We start from the raw sequence: 17,924 nt of genomic DNA on the forward strand, positions 1-17,924 counted from the left end.
CTCGGAGGGATATAGCCTGATCAACTATATCCGTCCGAGAAGTAACTTACGCACATTAAGGAATAGTCGTAATGAGCGACAAATCTGATAACCTAACTACACTCTATAAAGAACACGCTAAGAACCAAATATAAACATTTAAAAATACTATAGGAGTATTTGTACATTTCTATAGCGCCATGATATTATTTTTTCGATATGTGCTTCTTAACCCCCCCGTTTCTCGTGCAGACGACATGGCAGGATTTCACATACCCGGGGACCCATATTTTCCCAATCAGGGAAACGCGGGGTGGATCGATGATGAGCCCGAGCAACAAATTGAAGAGGATCCTAAGGAGGATCCCGAAGAGGAGCCCGAGGAGGAAGACGAACAAGAAGAAGAAGAGGAAGACGACCAAGAAGAAGAAGAGGAAGACGAACAAGAAGAAGAGGAGGAAGACGAAGAAGAAGAAGAGGAAGATGATGAGATAGTCATGTTTGGGAACGAAATGGAGGAACCACCGGAAGTATTCAACCCTCCTTACATTGTGAGGGTACCCGCGCACCGTTTTGGACACAACGGACCTGAACCCCCTTGGGTAACAACGATCGAAAGGTGGAGCTGACAACAACGCCAACGGTCACCATATGGCTACCAACGAGGTTACTATGATCTCACTCATGGTGGACCGGCTGACAGAGCTCTCCCCGTCACGATACAGCGAATAGAAAGTATGGATGATCGTGGTAGGACGACGACCGATCAGGTCCGGGAGCTAAGCGTCATCGTACAGTCTACCACTGATCGTACCAGAGACCTGGAACGAGACTCCCACCACAGAGACCAACTCATTCAAGATCTTCTCGCTGCTCAAGCAGAAACAAGAGAGTATCGGGAAAGATACATGTCACTCGAAGAGAGAATGGTTGCAGCCGAACGGAGATTGGCGGAACTACAGGGCGCATCGACATCATCGCAACCTCAATCAAAGAAGGGTCTTAGTGATTAGAACTCGTTACTATTCTCACGTCTTGGTAGTAAAATTTTATGAGTACGCGTTGGTGCTACTCTTTGTATGTAGGTCGACCCTGCGACTAAGTGATTACATTATTCAAAGGGCTTTTGTAATGTCAAAGCTATCTTTTGTAACGATGTAATGTAGACCCTTATATGGTCAAACTTTTCCCTTTAAACGTTATGTACTAAAAGTTATCAATGAAATTTGGCATGCGTTTTATTTATTGAATGTTTGGCACTAGACATCATAACCTGATCACACAAACAGTTTACGAATAATAAAGTTTTGATAAAATACAAGAGGGTCGAAACCAGTAACACTCGACTCGTTATCACTATTGAAGTCTTATCGACTGGTCATTTTTTTTATTATGACAGACCCATGCCACCAAGGAGAAGACCAAGACCTTCCGACAACATAGTGCCGCCTCCACCACCACCTCCGTAGTTTGATCCTGCGATGTTTCAGGCTGTAGTAACGGCAGCCGTGGCGGCAACAATGTCACAAATGGGTACCAATGGTTCTGGCGGTTCTGGATCCGGAGCTACCAATTCCATTCATGGGGACAGCACGGGGCGTACGAGGGAGTGCTCTTACAAAGACTTCACGAATGGAAAACCCAACCCTTTCAATGGAAGCGGGGGCGTCATCACGCTGGTGCAATGGTTCGAAAGGACCGAGGCAGTTTTCGAAATCTGCGCTTGTCCCGAAGCGAGCAAGGTCAAGTATGCGGCATTCACTTTCACTGAAAAAGCACTTACTTGGTGGAATGGCCGAGTTAAATCACTTACTCCTACAGTAGCTAACGCTATCAGCTGGGAGGATTTGAAAGCTCTAATGTTAAAGGAATACTGCCCGAGGGGCGAAATACAAAAACTTGAAGAAAAACTTTGGAACCTTAGGATGTCCGACACTGATCTTGAAACTTATACTGCCCGTTTCAATGACCTAGCACTCCTCTGTCCAACAATGGTCACTCCAGAAGAGAAGAAGGTGGTACGATACCTCTGGGGGCTGTCATCCCAGATTCAAGATAATGTATTGGCCTCGAAACCCACTACCTTTGAGAGTGCCAAGGAATTGGCACAACAACTCATAGATCACAGGGCTAGCCGTGGTATCGTGATAACCACCGCTGACCGAACAAAAGGAGGGAACAACAAGAAGAAATTCTGGGGCAATAAAAAGAAACAACCAATGTAGGACCCCGCCAAAAAGCAACAGATTGTTGCTGTCTGTGCCGCCACTACTGCTGCACTCCAGCACCGCCGAAACAGTACACAAGAACTCTTCCCAAGTGCAACAAGTGTAACTACCACCATAACGGTGCTTGTCGAGAGTTACACTGCAATAACTGCAACAAGAAGGGACACACCGCACGATTCTATAGAGCGACTACCCAACCCGCTGCTCAAGCCGCTACGACCGCCAACACCGGAGCAAGCCAAACCTGCTATGGATGTGGTGAAACGGGACACTTCAGGAGGAACCGCCCCAAGGCACGAGCCCCTAATATTGGGGGTGTAGGGAGAGTCTTAACTTTAGGGCAGGGAGAAGCAGTCAAGGATCCCTCTGTGGTTACTGGTACGTTCCTCCTCAATAACTCTTATGCATGCGTACTTTTCGATAGTGGGGCAGAAAGAAGTTTCGTAAGTCACCAATTCAAACATATACTTAAGAAAAATTCCCAACCACTAGAAGATTCTTACGTCGTAGAAATGGCAAATGGAAGGGTTGAGCACACTAACGATATTTACATAGGGTGTACACTCACTCTAGACAACCATTTGTTCAAAATTGACCTTATGTCGGTCACCATAAAAGTTTCGACATAATCATTGGTATGGATTGGTTAAGCCTTCATCGTGCCGACATTCTATGTTACGAAAGGGCCGTCCGCTTCAATCTGCTGAATGGCAACATTCTCACCGTTTATGGCAATAAACCTATTACGAACCTACAAATCATCTCTTGTGTTAAAACCCAAAAGTACCTCCGAAAGCAATACCATGCATTCTTAGCCCACGTCGTAGATAAGAAACAAGAGGTGAAGGACATCAAAGAAATTCCAGAAGTATGCAACTTCCCTGATGTATTCCCTGACGATCTGCCAGGTGTACCACTCGCACGACAAGTCGAATTTCAGATCGACTTAATCCCAGGAGCTACCGCCGTCGCCAGGGCTCCATACCGCTTAGCACAGGCAGAAATGCAAGAACTATACAGCCAGTTGAATGAACTGTTGAGCAAAGGGTTCATCAGGCCAAGCTTCTCACCCTGGGGAGCACCAGTCCTATTTGTAAAGAAGAAGGATGGATCTTTTCGCATGTGCATAGACTACCGAGAACTAAACAAACTCACTATCAAGAATCGTTATCCCCTACCCCGAATCAATGACCTCTTCGACCAGCTCCAAGGAGCCAGCTACTTTTCAAAAATCGACCTGAGGTCGGGCTATCATCAACTACGAGTTCAAGAAGAGGATATCCCCAAGACGACATTCAGAACTCGCTATGGACACTACGAATTTGTAGTGATGCCATTCGGATTAACAAACACGCTTGCGGTGTTCATGGATTTGATGAACCGAGTGTTTCGACCCTTCGTGGATAAATTCGTCATCGTATTCATCGACGATATCTTGGTCTATTCGAGAAGCGAAGAAGACCACAGACAACACCTACGACTAGTTCTGGAGATTTTAAGAACTGAGAAGCTTTACACCAAGTTCTTAATGTGTGAATTTTGGCTCCGTGAAGTAGGATTCCTTGCCCACGTAGTAAGCAAGGAAGGAATACATGTGGATCCCTCAAAGATCAAAGCAATTGAAGATTGGTCAGCACCTACGACGCCAACAGAAATCCGACAATTTTTGGGACTCGCAGGCTACTATCGAAGATTCATACAAAACTTCTCCAAGATCGCTAAGCCCCTCACCACCTTGACTCAGAAAGGCGTGGTGTTGAAATGGGAAGATAAACAAGAAGTCACCTTCCAGACACTAAAGCAAGCCCTATGCAGTGCACCAGTCCTGTCTCTTCCAGAAGGAACCGATGATTTTGTGGTGTATTGCGATGCTTCGAATCAAGGCCTTGGCTGTGTGCTCATGCAAAAGGGAAAAGTCATCGCTTACGCATCAAGACAACTTAAGACACATGAGGTTAATTATACCACCCACGACCTTGAACTGGGAGCAGTGGTGTTCGCCCTGAAAATCTGGAGGCACTACCTCTACGGCACCAAGTGCACCATCTTCACTGATCACAAAAGTCTTCAGCATATTCTCAATCAGAAAGAATTGAACATGCGCCAAAGAAGATGGGTAGAATTGCTGAATGACTACGAATGTGAAATTCGCTACCACCCGGGCAAAGCTAATGTAGTAGCCGATGCCTTAAGCAGGAAAGAATACTCGGGTCACCGAGTAAAATCCCTAGTCATGACCATCCACTCCCAACTGGCCACACAGATCAAGGATGCCCAGTTAGAAGCCTTGAAACCAGAAAACGTGGAAAACGAAGCACTAAGAGGGATGGACAAGAACTTGGAAGTCAAAGAGGATGGAACTCGTTATCTCATGAACCGAATCTGGACATCGAAGTTCGGTGGGTACCGAGACGTTGTAATGAACGAGGCCCACAAGACTCAATACTCCATTCATCCTGGGTCAGATAAGATGTATCTATACCTCAAAAGGTTATACTGGTGGCCAAACATGAAGGGTGAAATTGCTACTTATGTGAGCAAGTGCCTCACTTGCGCCAAGGTCAAGGTAGAATATCAGAAGCCATCATGACTACTTCAACAACCGGATATACCCGAGTGGAAGTGGGAGCGAATAACCATGGTCTTCATAACCAAACTGCCTAAGACAACAGGTGGGCTGGATACCATATGGGTTGTCGTGGACAGATTGACCAAGTCCGCGCACTTTCTGCCAATAAAGGAAACAGACAAGATGGAGAAGTTAACCAGGACGTACATTAAAGAGATCGTGCGACTGCATGGTGTACCAACATCCATTATCTCTGACCGAGATAGTAGATTCACCTCGCGGTTCTGGCAGTCCCTACAGAAGTCTCTGGGAACTAGGCTTGACATGAGTACGGCCTACCCTCCACAAACCGACGGGCATAGCGAGAGAACCATCCAGACATTGGAAGACATGCTGAGAGCCTGTGTGATAGATTTCGGTAAGGCATGGGATATCCATCTGCCGCTTATTGAATTCTCTTATAATAACAGCTATCACACTAGCATTTGAGTCGCCACTAGCATTCGAAGCTCTCTACGGTCGTAAGTGTAGATCACCTCTGTGTTGGGCCGAAGTTGGGGATACTCAGCTAGCCAGAGGGCAAATCCCTGATAGCACCCTTACCGGGCCTGAAATCATAAGGGAAACCACAGAAAAGATCATTCAAATTCGGGAAAGACTGAAGGCGTCTCGTGATCGACAAAAGAGTTACGCGGATAAGCGACGCAAACCTTTAGAATTCCAGGTCGGAGACCGAGTACTACTAAAAGTTTCCCCCTGGAAAGGGATGATACGTTTCGGTAAACGTGGGAAACTAAACCCAAGGTACATCGGACCGTTCGAAATCCTTGCCAGGATTGGTCCTGTGGCGTACAAACTCCGACTACCACAAGAACTTAGTAATGTACACCCTACCTTCCACGTATCCAACTTAAAGAAGTGTCTGTCTGACGAGACACTCGTAATACCGCTCGACGAAATCGAAGTTAATGAAAATCTCCACTTTGTGGAGGAACCCGTCGAGATCATGGATCGAGAGATCAAGAGAACGAAACATAGTCGCATTCCCATAGTGAAGGTTCGTTGGAACACGAAACGAGGGCCTGAGTTTACCTAGGAACGCGAGATCAAATGAAGCAAAAGTATCCACATCTTTTCCCAAACCCTTGAAGTCCCAGCCGAATTTAAATTTCGGGACGAAATTCCCTCTAATGGGGGGATGATGTGACAATTGTCAATCTTGAGTCAAGTCAAGTCATCAAGTCAAACCGGTCAACTCGATTAAACCTTGTGTATTAGCGTTTGTGTTATGTACATACTGTATAACTTGCTATATTAATGGGAAAACATCACTTGGGAAAAGTCTTGTGTTAAAATTTCCTGAGCCTTAGTGCTAATCAATGAACTAAACTGATAAAAACCATGTTGCATACTCATCGGGAGTGTGTAGGGTCCTTAATCATGATTTAACGGGGCTCAAAAACCTTGCATTGCGGGGCTAAACACTCACAATTGTCACACATGGAACCTCTCTCAATAGTTTTCACTCTATCTCTCTCTATGACAAATCTCTCCAAGTATGTGAAATCTCTCCCAAATCTCTCTCAAATATCTCTCTGTATGAGAAATCTCTCCAAGAATGTCAAATCTCTCCAAGTATGTGAAATCTCTCCCAAATCTCTCAAATATCTCTATGTATGAGAAATCTCTCCAAGAATGTCAAATCTCTCCCAAATCTCTCCAAGTATGTGCAACTTCTCTTAAATATCTCTTTGTATGAGAAATCTCTCCAAGAATGTCAAATCTCTCCCAAATCTCTCCAAGTATGAGAAGTCTCTCCAAGAATGTCAAATCTCTCCCAAATCTCTCCAAGTATGTGCAACCTCTCTCAAATATCTCTTTGTATGAGAAATCTCTCCAAGAATGTCAAATCTCTCCCAAATCTCTCCAAGTATGAGAAATCTCTCCCAAATCTCTCTCAAAAAGTTCCCGTAACTTTTTAGAATCATTCGGGTCATTCCGAACCTTAACCGGGTCAAAAACGGCTTAAAACGGGGTAAAAACGAGAAAAATGGACCTTAGGAACCGAAACCCTTCTTAAGGAGCCGAAGCTCCTTAAGGCCGAGACATAGGAACCGAACCGAGCCTCTGTTGGCTGAACCCGGAGGACCGAACCCTGTAGCAGAGACCGAGTCTCGGTCTCTGTTGCCTCCTCTCTGTCGCTTCTCGCACTCTCGGTCGCTTCTAGCACTCTCTGTCGCTTCTCTGCTTCTGTTCGCGTTTCGCCTCTCTGCTCTCTCTTCTCTTCTCTCGGTCTCTGCTCCTTCTCTCCTCTCTGTCTCTTCGCGCCTCTCTGTTCTCTTCTCCCCTCTCGGTTCCTGCCCTCTCTCTTCTCCCCTCTTGGTTCCTGCCCTCTCTCTTCTCCCCTCTCGGTTTCTGCCCTCTCTCCTCTCGGTTTCAGCATCAGAAGGCCGAACCTCGGCCATATTTCGGAACTTTGTCACTTTTAGCCCCTTTTTGATATTTTTAACATTTTAAGCCCGTTTTTCGTGATTTTAAAGTGGGATTTTCTCCAGAAATTATATTTTAACATAATAAACCCTAAATATTCATAATTTAAACATATTTTGATGAAAATCATTATCTATATAATAAAGATCTAATGGAGGATTTATTTAAGGTGGAGTGTTGACTTTGCCTTAACTTATGTCACAAGCAACCACCCCACACCCACTCTATGACCAGCCATACCTCCCCACCTTACCTAGGTCACTTCAATGTCCCTTACACTCAAAATTACACTCATTCCCACGTTTTTAGAGCTGGAACAAACATCGTCTCTCCTCATTTTCTCTTATTTGCTCTCATTTCACTAAGTATCAAACACCACTTTTCTCTCAAACTTTTTCTACACAAATTTCGAGATTCAAGGCTGATTTTCAAGTGTTCTTCCACTCTTAGTAAGTAAAATTCGTCCTCCTTAAGATTATTTTACTTCATTCTACTCAAATCATTGATTGCTTACACAAACTCCATAACTATGATGTTAGATTCTCGAAAATCTTCAAGGCATCTCCAAGTGTTCTTGAGTTAAACACTTCCATTCTTCAACAATCATCTACTGAAATCACTTAAGGTGAGTTCATACCCCTACATTTTCGTGTTTTCTCAAGTTTTAAGGGGGGGGGGGGGGGAATACAAGTTAAAATACCAAGAACATAACTAAAATTTTCTAACAGCCTTCATCAGAAACGTTCAACTCCATTCATGGACTGTTTTGGGCATCTTAAACATTTTTTTTTCAAAACTGTACAAGGTGCAAACAGTTCAAGTTCTTAGCTTTAAAATGACTACTTGCACATCTCCATACGATTTTTCTACAATTTATGGTGATTTTTACAATACTGCCTATCATTTCAAACAACAATCCGGACCAGTATGTGATTATGGACTTTTTCACCCAAGTTTCAGGTCATTAAAAATCGTGATAAAAATTATGAGTAAAATAGACACATTTTGTGAACTCTCAGAATTTACGGATCTAGTTTCGACTTCGTATGATTTTTCTATGATTTTTCCAAAACAGTGCAGAATGGCTAAAGTTAGCCAACAGCATGTAAATATCATAACACTTTGTATTATGTTGAGCAAAGTGTGTAATCATAAGTTCTAATTATTAAATGTGTTTCTTTGTTAGTTTATCATCATGAACTGAAACTAAGTCATTCATAATAAATATTATTCATTCATTTTAGAACACGTATATTAAACTATAAAAAGTATAGTTTAATAAATTCATAACACTAATACATTTCCATAAAAGAGTTCTTACATATTACCAACGTTTTAGATAAACTATAATAGGTATAGTTTATGATATATATTGCATAACACACTCGTACTAAAAGAGTACATTCATACAGAAAAGGTTTTTACTCACACACATTATACGTAAACTTGTTACCCTAAATTGTGAGACATTCTCTCCCCGTACGTCCGAGTGCGGGATATAATTCCTGGTAGTTATAATCAGAATCTCCTGGAGGGAGAACGTGATACTTGTATATAGATCTATATTGGGTTTGACACCCCACACCTTGCTGCTAGCTACAGTGGGACCTGCAGGTCTACGGGTGACAAATGTCATTTCATTTTCGTGACGCCTGAGAAACGTCGTGGCAGGTTCACATAGTCATAGTATGATTATAGCGACTCACATAGGGAGATAACAATTCATAAAGTTTACGGGATTTCATAAAATCTAAGTAGGTTTTAGGTTGATTTAAATTCACCTTTTTATATCAATTCAAACTCATGACAATTCTACTAAGTAAGAATGATTTCTTATACATTTTGGTCTTTGGTCATAAGGCTACATTATACGGATTTTAAGGAAAATATCGGATTTTTCTAAAACAAACACACCATTTACATGAGAAAGACTTCTACTAAGTTTTATAACAAAAACTTATGAACTCACCAACCTTTGTGTTGACACTTTTCAAACAACTTGTATTCTCAGGAAATCACGAAACAGGAAATCAAGTGCTTTTGAGGATGGGACGTTAAGGCGTCAAACTTTCCATATTTTGTCAACATATTGTAATTGATTTTGAAACATGTAATTCATACAAGTGATGTAACCTTTTCAATTATATATATGTTGGTTGTGTTTGCTTAAATTACTATTGAATTTGTGGTTATGATACTATACATGAAGTCCTCCACCCCCGGACGTTTCCGCCATCCTTGGTTTGGGGGTGTGACAGATTGGTATCAGAGCACGGTTTATAGTGAATTATGTATGTCAAACCACATAAGATATACAAACTATAAACACATTTGGGACTAAAAGTCTCTGATTCTTAAAACGCTTTAACGAGTTGTACTTTTAGAAAACAAATAATTTCTTGTTTTAAAGTATACTTACATGCATTATATACTCGCATGGTGTCATAACTTAGGAGAACATAAATTGAAAGAGGAGGATTTGAACATTACTAGTACGCGTTATCATGTGTAATAAGTTCTCGGAGGGATATAGCCTGATCAACTATATCCGTCCGAGAAGTAACTTACGCACATTAAGGAATAGTCGTAATGAGCGACAAATCTGATAACCTAACTACACTCTATAAAGAACACGCTAAGAACCAAATATAAACATTTAAAAATACTATAGGAGTATTTGTACATTTCTATAGTGCCATGATATTATTTTTTCGATATGTGCTTCTTAACCCCCCCGTTTCTCGTGCAGACGACATGGCAGGATTTCACATACCCGGGGACCCATATTTTCCCAATCAGGGAAACGCGGGGTGGATCGATGATGAGCCCGAGCAACAAATTGAAGAGGATCCTAAGGAGGATCCCGAAGAGGAGCCCGAGGAGGAAGACGAACAAGAAGAAGAAGAGGAAGACGACCAAGAAGAAGAAGAGGAAGACGAACAAGAAGAAGAGGAGGAAGACGAAGAAGAAGAAGAGGAAGATGATGAGATAGTCATGTTTGGGAACGAAATGGAGGAACCACCGGAAGTATTCAACCCTCCTTACATTGTGAGGGTACCCGCGCACCGTTTTGGACACAACGGACCTGAACCCCCTTGGGTAACAACGATCGAAAGGTGGAGCTGACAACAACGCCAACGGTCACCATATGGCTACCAACGAGGTTACTATGATCTCACTCATGGTGGACCGGCTGACAGAGCTCTCCCCGTCACGATACAGCGAATAGAAAGTATGGATGATCGTGGTAGGACGACGACCGATCAGGTCCGGGAGCTAAGCGTCATCGTACAGTCTACCACTGATCGTACCAGAGACCTGGAACGAGACTCCCACCACAGAGACCAACTCATTCAAGATCTTCTCGCTGCTCAAGCAGAAACAAGAGAGTATCGGGAAAGATACATGTCACTCGAAGAGAGAATGGTTGCAGCCGAACGGAGATTGGCGGAACTACAGGGCGCATCGACATCATCGCAACCTCAATCAAAGAAGGGTCTTAGTGATTAGAACTCGTTACTATTCTCACGTCTTGGTAGTAAAATTTTATGAGTACGCGTTGGTGCTACTCTTTGTATGTAGGTCGACCCTGCGACTAAGTGATTACATTATTCAAAGGGCTTTTGTAATGTCAAAGCTATCTTTTGTAACGATGTAATGTAGACCCTTATATGGTCAAACTTTTCCCTTTAAACGTTATGTACTAAAAGTTATCAATGAAATTTGGCATGCGTTTTATTTATTGAATGTTTGGCACTAGACATCATAACCTGATCACACAAACAGTTTACGAATAATAAAGTTTTGATAAAATACAAGAGGGTCGAAACCAGTAACACTCGACTCGTTATCACTATTGAAGTCTTATCGACTGGTCATTTTTTTTATTATGACAGACCCATGCCACCAAGGAGAAGACCAAGACCTTCCGACAACACAGTGCCGCCTCCACCACCACCTCCGTAGTTTGATCCTGCGATGTTTCAGGCTGTAGTAACGGCAGCCGTGGCGGCAACAATGTCACAAATGGGTACCAATGGTTCTGGCGGTTCTGGATCCGGAGCTACCAATTCCATTCATGGGGACAACATGGGGCGTACGAGGGAGTGCTCTTACAAAGACTTCACGAATGGAAAACCCAACCCTTTCACGGTCTCCTGAAGAACCTGAAAAACATTAAACCACAACTGTAAGCCCATAAGCTTAGTGAGTTACCCCGAAAACACCAAACACATATACGCCCTTCTAGGCTACGACCTTCCGGTCCAAATCATAATGCCTTCCAGCCCATAACATAGTGCCTTCCGGCCCATATCATACATAGCATACATAACATAACAGAACATAAAACAGCCATGCACTTCGAGTCTACTTTGAGATTGGTCCACCGCACCGGCCAACAGTCCACCTGGTGCACCCTCCGAGTCTACAGTATGACTGGTCCACCTGCAACGGGCCTCCATTCGGCCTGGTCCACTCTCCGAGCCTCGACACGTCTAGTTCGCCCTCTTGGGGCCTACAGCCTATCCGGACCGCTCACTGGGCCTTCGGAACAACCGGTCCACCCTAGGTATCTTGGCCTACAGCACAAAGCAGGACCCGCCTCAACCCAACTCCAGTCCAAACAACCATGTGCACATAAACATACAATCATACAAGAGTTCACAGTCAACAAGCCAATCAATCAGGTCACATAACATATCATCATCCTAACCAGGATACCGACCTAACCGGTCACTAGCATAGCATCACCCTACATATCAGGAAACCGAACTTAACCAGGTATCTAGTAGATACCATCCTAGCTACCAAGATGCAGACATATCAAGCAATAACATAACAACAAATACCCGGATCTCAATCCGATAAAGGGCCGGCCTTGGTGCCTTAGACCCTGTCGATATAGTGAGGATAACTCACCTCGCGATTGCCGATACTTTGAAATGAAGAAGCAGATTCTCGAATCACCAACTCACCGCAAATCCCGAACTAACCATCATAACAAAATAAACATTAGGCCAAGCATACATCCACTTATCGGGCCAAGACTAAAGTCCAAATGTTATACAAAGTCCAATATTGTCCCGATTTACCAAATTGGGCCCACCTCACCAAATAGGCCTAGATCCAATGTCCATAACAATAATTGGGCCCAAAAATACTCTATCCATAATTTACAGACATGACCCATAAACCAACAACCCACAAACGGCCCAAACTCTAAGGCCCAACATTAAGGTCTAATCAGGGGGAGTACGTTGGGCGTACCCTCCTTGGTACGCGGGGCGTACACATTGAAACGCAGCTGAGGATCGGGGCCTTGACCTGCTACGTGGGACGTACAACCAAGTTACGCGGGGCGTAACTTCGCTACTCAAAAAGTCATTATAACTTCTTAATGGCTTAATCTATTAAGCCCAAACTTCAGATCCCTAGGCCAAATATGATTAAAATTCATAAATTCTCAAACTTTATCACTTGGGACGTTCATAAACTCTTAATCCAAGGTCTTAATCCATTAAGACCTATATATCTCACACATGGAACAACTACAGCCCTTGGGACCTCATTTTTCTCACTCAAGACCTCTCCAAAGGTCTAAAAGGACAAATAATCTCGGCCAACACAAAGCATGAATCAAGATGAGAACTTTGGGACAAGAAAGATGCTAAAAACTTCACAACACTTAGATCTATGCAAAATAAGTGGCAAGCAAGAAGCTTTATACCTCAAATAAGCTTCAAAGGATGATATCTCTTCAGATCTACAAGCTCCAATCGTTCCTTCCCTTCTTTGACAACTTCTCCTTTCTTCTTCTAGCTTTTCTTTTGCCAAAATGAGCTTTCCAAGGCCAAACACACCCAATAATGTAGGGAATACGGGTTTTTAGGGTTTCTGAGGTGAAGGATGAGCTTAAGGAGGCTAGGGTATAAACCAACATGTTCCTTATATAGTGGCTGACCCTAATTTTAGGGTTTGGGGTTTCTGAGAGTATGTCGGGCGTACTTCTAGTACGCTGGGCGTACTTACCTAAACACCCGCGTTTCTTTCCTCTATTACGATGGGCGTACATCCAGCTTATGTTGGGCGTACCCAGCCAACATCAAGCATGCATGCCATTCATGCATGGGACCTTTTCCACTTATTCCACAAAGAGCTATAAACAATAATCATCTTCAAAACGCTGCAACTCCTCTACTCTAAACCGCTCCGAAATAACTTTACATTCATACGAGGGTGACAAGAAGCCCAATGCTTCTAACAACATACACCGTCCCGAAACCTTCTCGGATGAAACCTATTTCCCGTAAAAGGACCAGAATTACCTTTCCTATTAAATCTCAGGGACTCATAATTAAACACTTTAAGAACGGGGTGTTACAATTCTCCGCCACTTAAATTAGGCTTCGTCCTCGAAGCCTACGACAACTCTACTCCAGAACTACCCCGCAATGCACCTCCTGGCATTCACCAGACCAGGTTCCTCAAGACTCGACCATCGAAATCCGAAACCCAACTTTACCTTTCTTGCTGACAGGATGACACGTGCTTCAGCCTTAGAGCAACTCCCACGAGTTCTCCACCGCAATCTCATAACCACATTGAACTGGCTCTAGTGTCCTCAGGTTAGGAAAAACCCGATACACTGATGACACTTCCAAACATCCTTCCGGATGAATTTCCGACACATAAAACAAGGTCTAACTGGAAATCCGAGATTCCATCCATGCATTCCTGCCGAGTCTCAGCAACCATCCAATCTAGATGTGATCCATACCACTACATGCTGCTCAATGACCATAATTGGACTACTCCAATCATAATTTTGCGCTGCTACTTTCACTTCCATGAATTTACACTTCCTTATAGTTACCGTTATCCATGCAACACACATGTCCTGAATCTGCTCGCAAGGACTCTCGAGTCCATGCACTACCTCCACCAATCAAGATCAATACCCGGGGCCAGACCTTCTAATGCTAACACATCACAACATACTCAACCCATTTCCTCGAACCGATCCAATAATACCTGCAGAGTCTTCAACATGACTAGACCACCTTACCAGGCCTTCAGCTAATCTGGACCACTCTCAAAACCTTCAGCCAATCTGGACCGCCCTCCAGGGCCTTCAGTCTAGCTAGACTGTCCCCCAAGCCTTCGAACTGACTGGTACACCTACCGGCCTTCAGTCTATCCGAACCGCTCGACTAGCATTCATCACTCCGAGTTATCTCTCCGGGAAATCCTCCCAAGCATACTGTTCTAGCCGTTTAGGGGTTCCGAACTCTATCTCCATCATACATACTCGTTCCCGGCCTGTTCCCAGGCCCTCCACAATCAATGCCATAGGTCTGTATCCCACCCCGCACGCCTGCTACTCACTCATACCAGCCGGCTCTCGGCTGACAGAAACAATGTTGAATCCCAAGCAGCTAAACAATCTCTCAAGCCTATCGAACATCCGGAGAATTTCCAATTCTCCCTCACTTAGGGCACTGAATATCAACCACCGGTCGCTATTACTGACCTCCCAAAACAACCCTACACAAAACCCAACACTTACACGCAGACTGATTCCCACTAGCACTAGCAACCTTCACAAAATCACATTTCCACACTGATCATCCCGCTCGAAAGAAACTCAATCTTTAGCTAACCACTCCTCAGACTCCAGATGCTACCCGACATTCAAACCAATGCCATATTTCCACTAATAACCCTCATGAATGATAACCAACGAAAACCCAACCACTAACCCATAACCATACCAAACCCTCAAGGAACAACAGATATTAAAACGAAACCACACAACGAGACTAGCAGGTAATAATACTTCCACAATAATCACAAGATAACAGGATATAAAGAAAGGAACATACCCGCAGCTGCATCCGACACTGCTTTGACCTCCTCTGCTGTAGGCTGAAAAGCACAACCCTAAGCCCTTGGGGGCTCCGCTCCACCTTGACCTCCACCTATGATCCTCAAAGTGGCCGGTGCTGGAGCATGCACCGGTCCCGCAGCAAGCTGTGGACAGTTGACCCACAAGTGCCCTACCTGATGACAATTATAACAGATCCTCAAATCCCGACCTGGGACTGCCTGCCGACAATCCCTCGCATAGTGCCCCTCCTTTCCACCCTTGCGGCATGCACCACCGGACCGACAAACTCCGGTGTGACCCGTTCCACACTTCCCACAAGTGTGGTTGCTCTGATCTCCCATCCCAGAATCAACAATCTTGGACCGTTTCGACGCCGGCTGCGACTGCACCGGAGCTTGCCTCAGCTCACGCAACTGCAACTCAATCTCTAACTTCCGCCGCCTGGCGGCCTCCTGCAACTCTAACAAGGTCTCGCACCTCTGCGCGGACACAAACTGTCTGATATCTCTCTTTAGCATACTCAGATATCGGGACATCTGAGCCTGCTCCGATGCGAACTCAGGGAAAAACATCGCCCTCTTAGTAAACATCCTGGCGATCTCCGTCAACGACTCCGAACCCTGCTTCAGCTCAAGGAACTCCTGAGCCAATCTGTCTCTTCAACCTGCGGAACATAACGAGTGCTGAACATCTCTCTGAACTGATCCCATGAAACCGCAGCCCTCTGCACATCCGAGTATGACCCCGTGGTCAATCTCCACCAATCCTTTGCCCCGAGCCTTAACAGGTTCAGAGCACACCTCACCCTCTGATCAGCAGGGCATGAACATGTGAAGAAACACCCCTCCACATCCGATAACCATCTCATAGCAATGATTGGGTCCTGAACTCCATCAAAGGTGGGAGGCTTCGTATTATCGAAGTCCCGATACTGAAAACCTCTACCAGCTCCTCCCCCTGCCGCTGCTAAGCCGCTGCGGCAGCCGTCTCAGTGAGAGCCGCACAGCGCTCCTCAAAATACTCCACCATGGCGGTCTTGATCGACCCAAACAGCTCCGGCAGCTCGGCCCGGAACAACACAACAACCTCATCATGCACGATCTCACGAATCCTCGCATCCAACTCGCATGTGCTCATCTGAGTGATAACCTCGGGCGGTACTGACCTGCCCGGAACTCCCTCTCCTGCTCCTGATCCTGACTCGGATCCACTCCCAGCATGCCTAGAAATCTCCATACTAAAAATAAACCACAAAATCTCAGACACTTCCCACTATCCTGGGAACCAACTCTCAACCCAACCCTAGAGGTCATGGTTTCCCTGATACGCGTACTGGGTCCTGTGCTTTCAGTAGTACGGGCCCATACGACCTTCCACACCTACCCATATTTGTATGAAGTATTACCACAACACCCTAGTGAAAAATATACCTAGCAAGCGCTCAATCCTCACTCCTAGAGGAACACTGGAAATCTCATACGGAGGAAAACCCTAGGCTAGCAGGCATCATAAAACAGGCAACATTATCATGAAATCCTGAAGATCCCTAGCCTAGTACTAGCATGATGTTCTATCAAAGCTCGAAAACAAATATCATGTATGGTATTTTGGGGTTACTTACTGGCTCCGGCTGATTGTACCTCTGCGTCCTCTTTTAAAACCATTTTAAATTCTCTTTTAAAAACTCTCCTCGATTTGAGACTTGATTCACACGAATGTTCATCGAATTCACTCAAACCTAGGCTCCGATACCAACTTGTAACGACCAAAAATTTCAACAAAATTTAGACTTTTCAAAAACAACCCATTTTGATAATGTTATTACAAAAAGGTTTTCAATACATTTATTATCAGAGTATTCCCAAAACCATAACATAAAACATAAACACGAGGAGCGGTACGATCACGCCTTCGCCTTGCCACGGTCTCTGAAAGAAATTGAAAAACATTAAACCACAACTGTAAGCCCGAAAGCTTAGTGAGTTACCCCCAAAATACCAACCACATATACGCCCTTCCAGGCTACGACCTTCCGGTCCAAATCAAAATTCCTTCTGGCCCATAACATAGTACGTTCCGTCCCATATCATACATAGCATACATAACATAATAGAACATAGAACAGCCATGCACTTCGGGTCTACTGTGAGACTGGTCCGCCGGACCGGCCAACAGTCCACCTGGTCCACCCTACTAGTCTACAGTATGATTGGTCCGCCGCATCGGGCCTTCAGTCGGCCTACAGCACAAAGCAGGACCCGCCTCAACCCAACTCCAGTCCAAACAACCATGTGCACATAAACATACAATCATACAAGAGTTCACAATCAACAAGCCAATCAAACAAGTCACATAACATATCATCATCCTAACCAGGATACCGACCTAACCGGTCACTAGCATAACATCACCCTACATATCAGGAAACCGACCTTAACTAGGTCTACCATCCTAGCTACCAGGATGCAGACATATCAAGCAATAACATAACAACAAATACCCGGATCTCAATCCGATAAAGGGCCGGCCTTGGTGCCTTAGACCCTTTCGATATAGTGAGGATAACTCACCTCGCGATTGCCGATACTTTGAAATGAAGAAGCAGATTCTCGAATCACCAACTCACCGCAAATCCCGAAGTAACCATCATAACAAAATAAACATTAGGCCAAGCATACATCCATTTATCGGGCCAAGACTAAAGTCCAAATGTTATACAAAGTCCAATATTGTCCCGATTTACCAAATTGGGCCCACCTCACCAAATAGG

Source organism: Lactuca saligna, chromosome 8, assembly GCF_052625555.1.
Source record: "Lactuca saligna cultivar CGN05327 chromosome 8, ASM5262555v1, whole genome shotgun sequence".
Taxonomy (NCBI): Eukaryota; Viridiplantae; Streptophyta; class Magnoliopsida; order Asterales; family Asteraceae; genus Lactuca; species Lactuca saligna.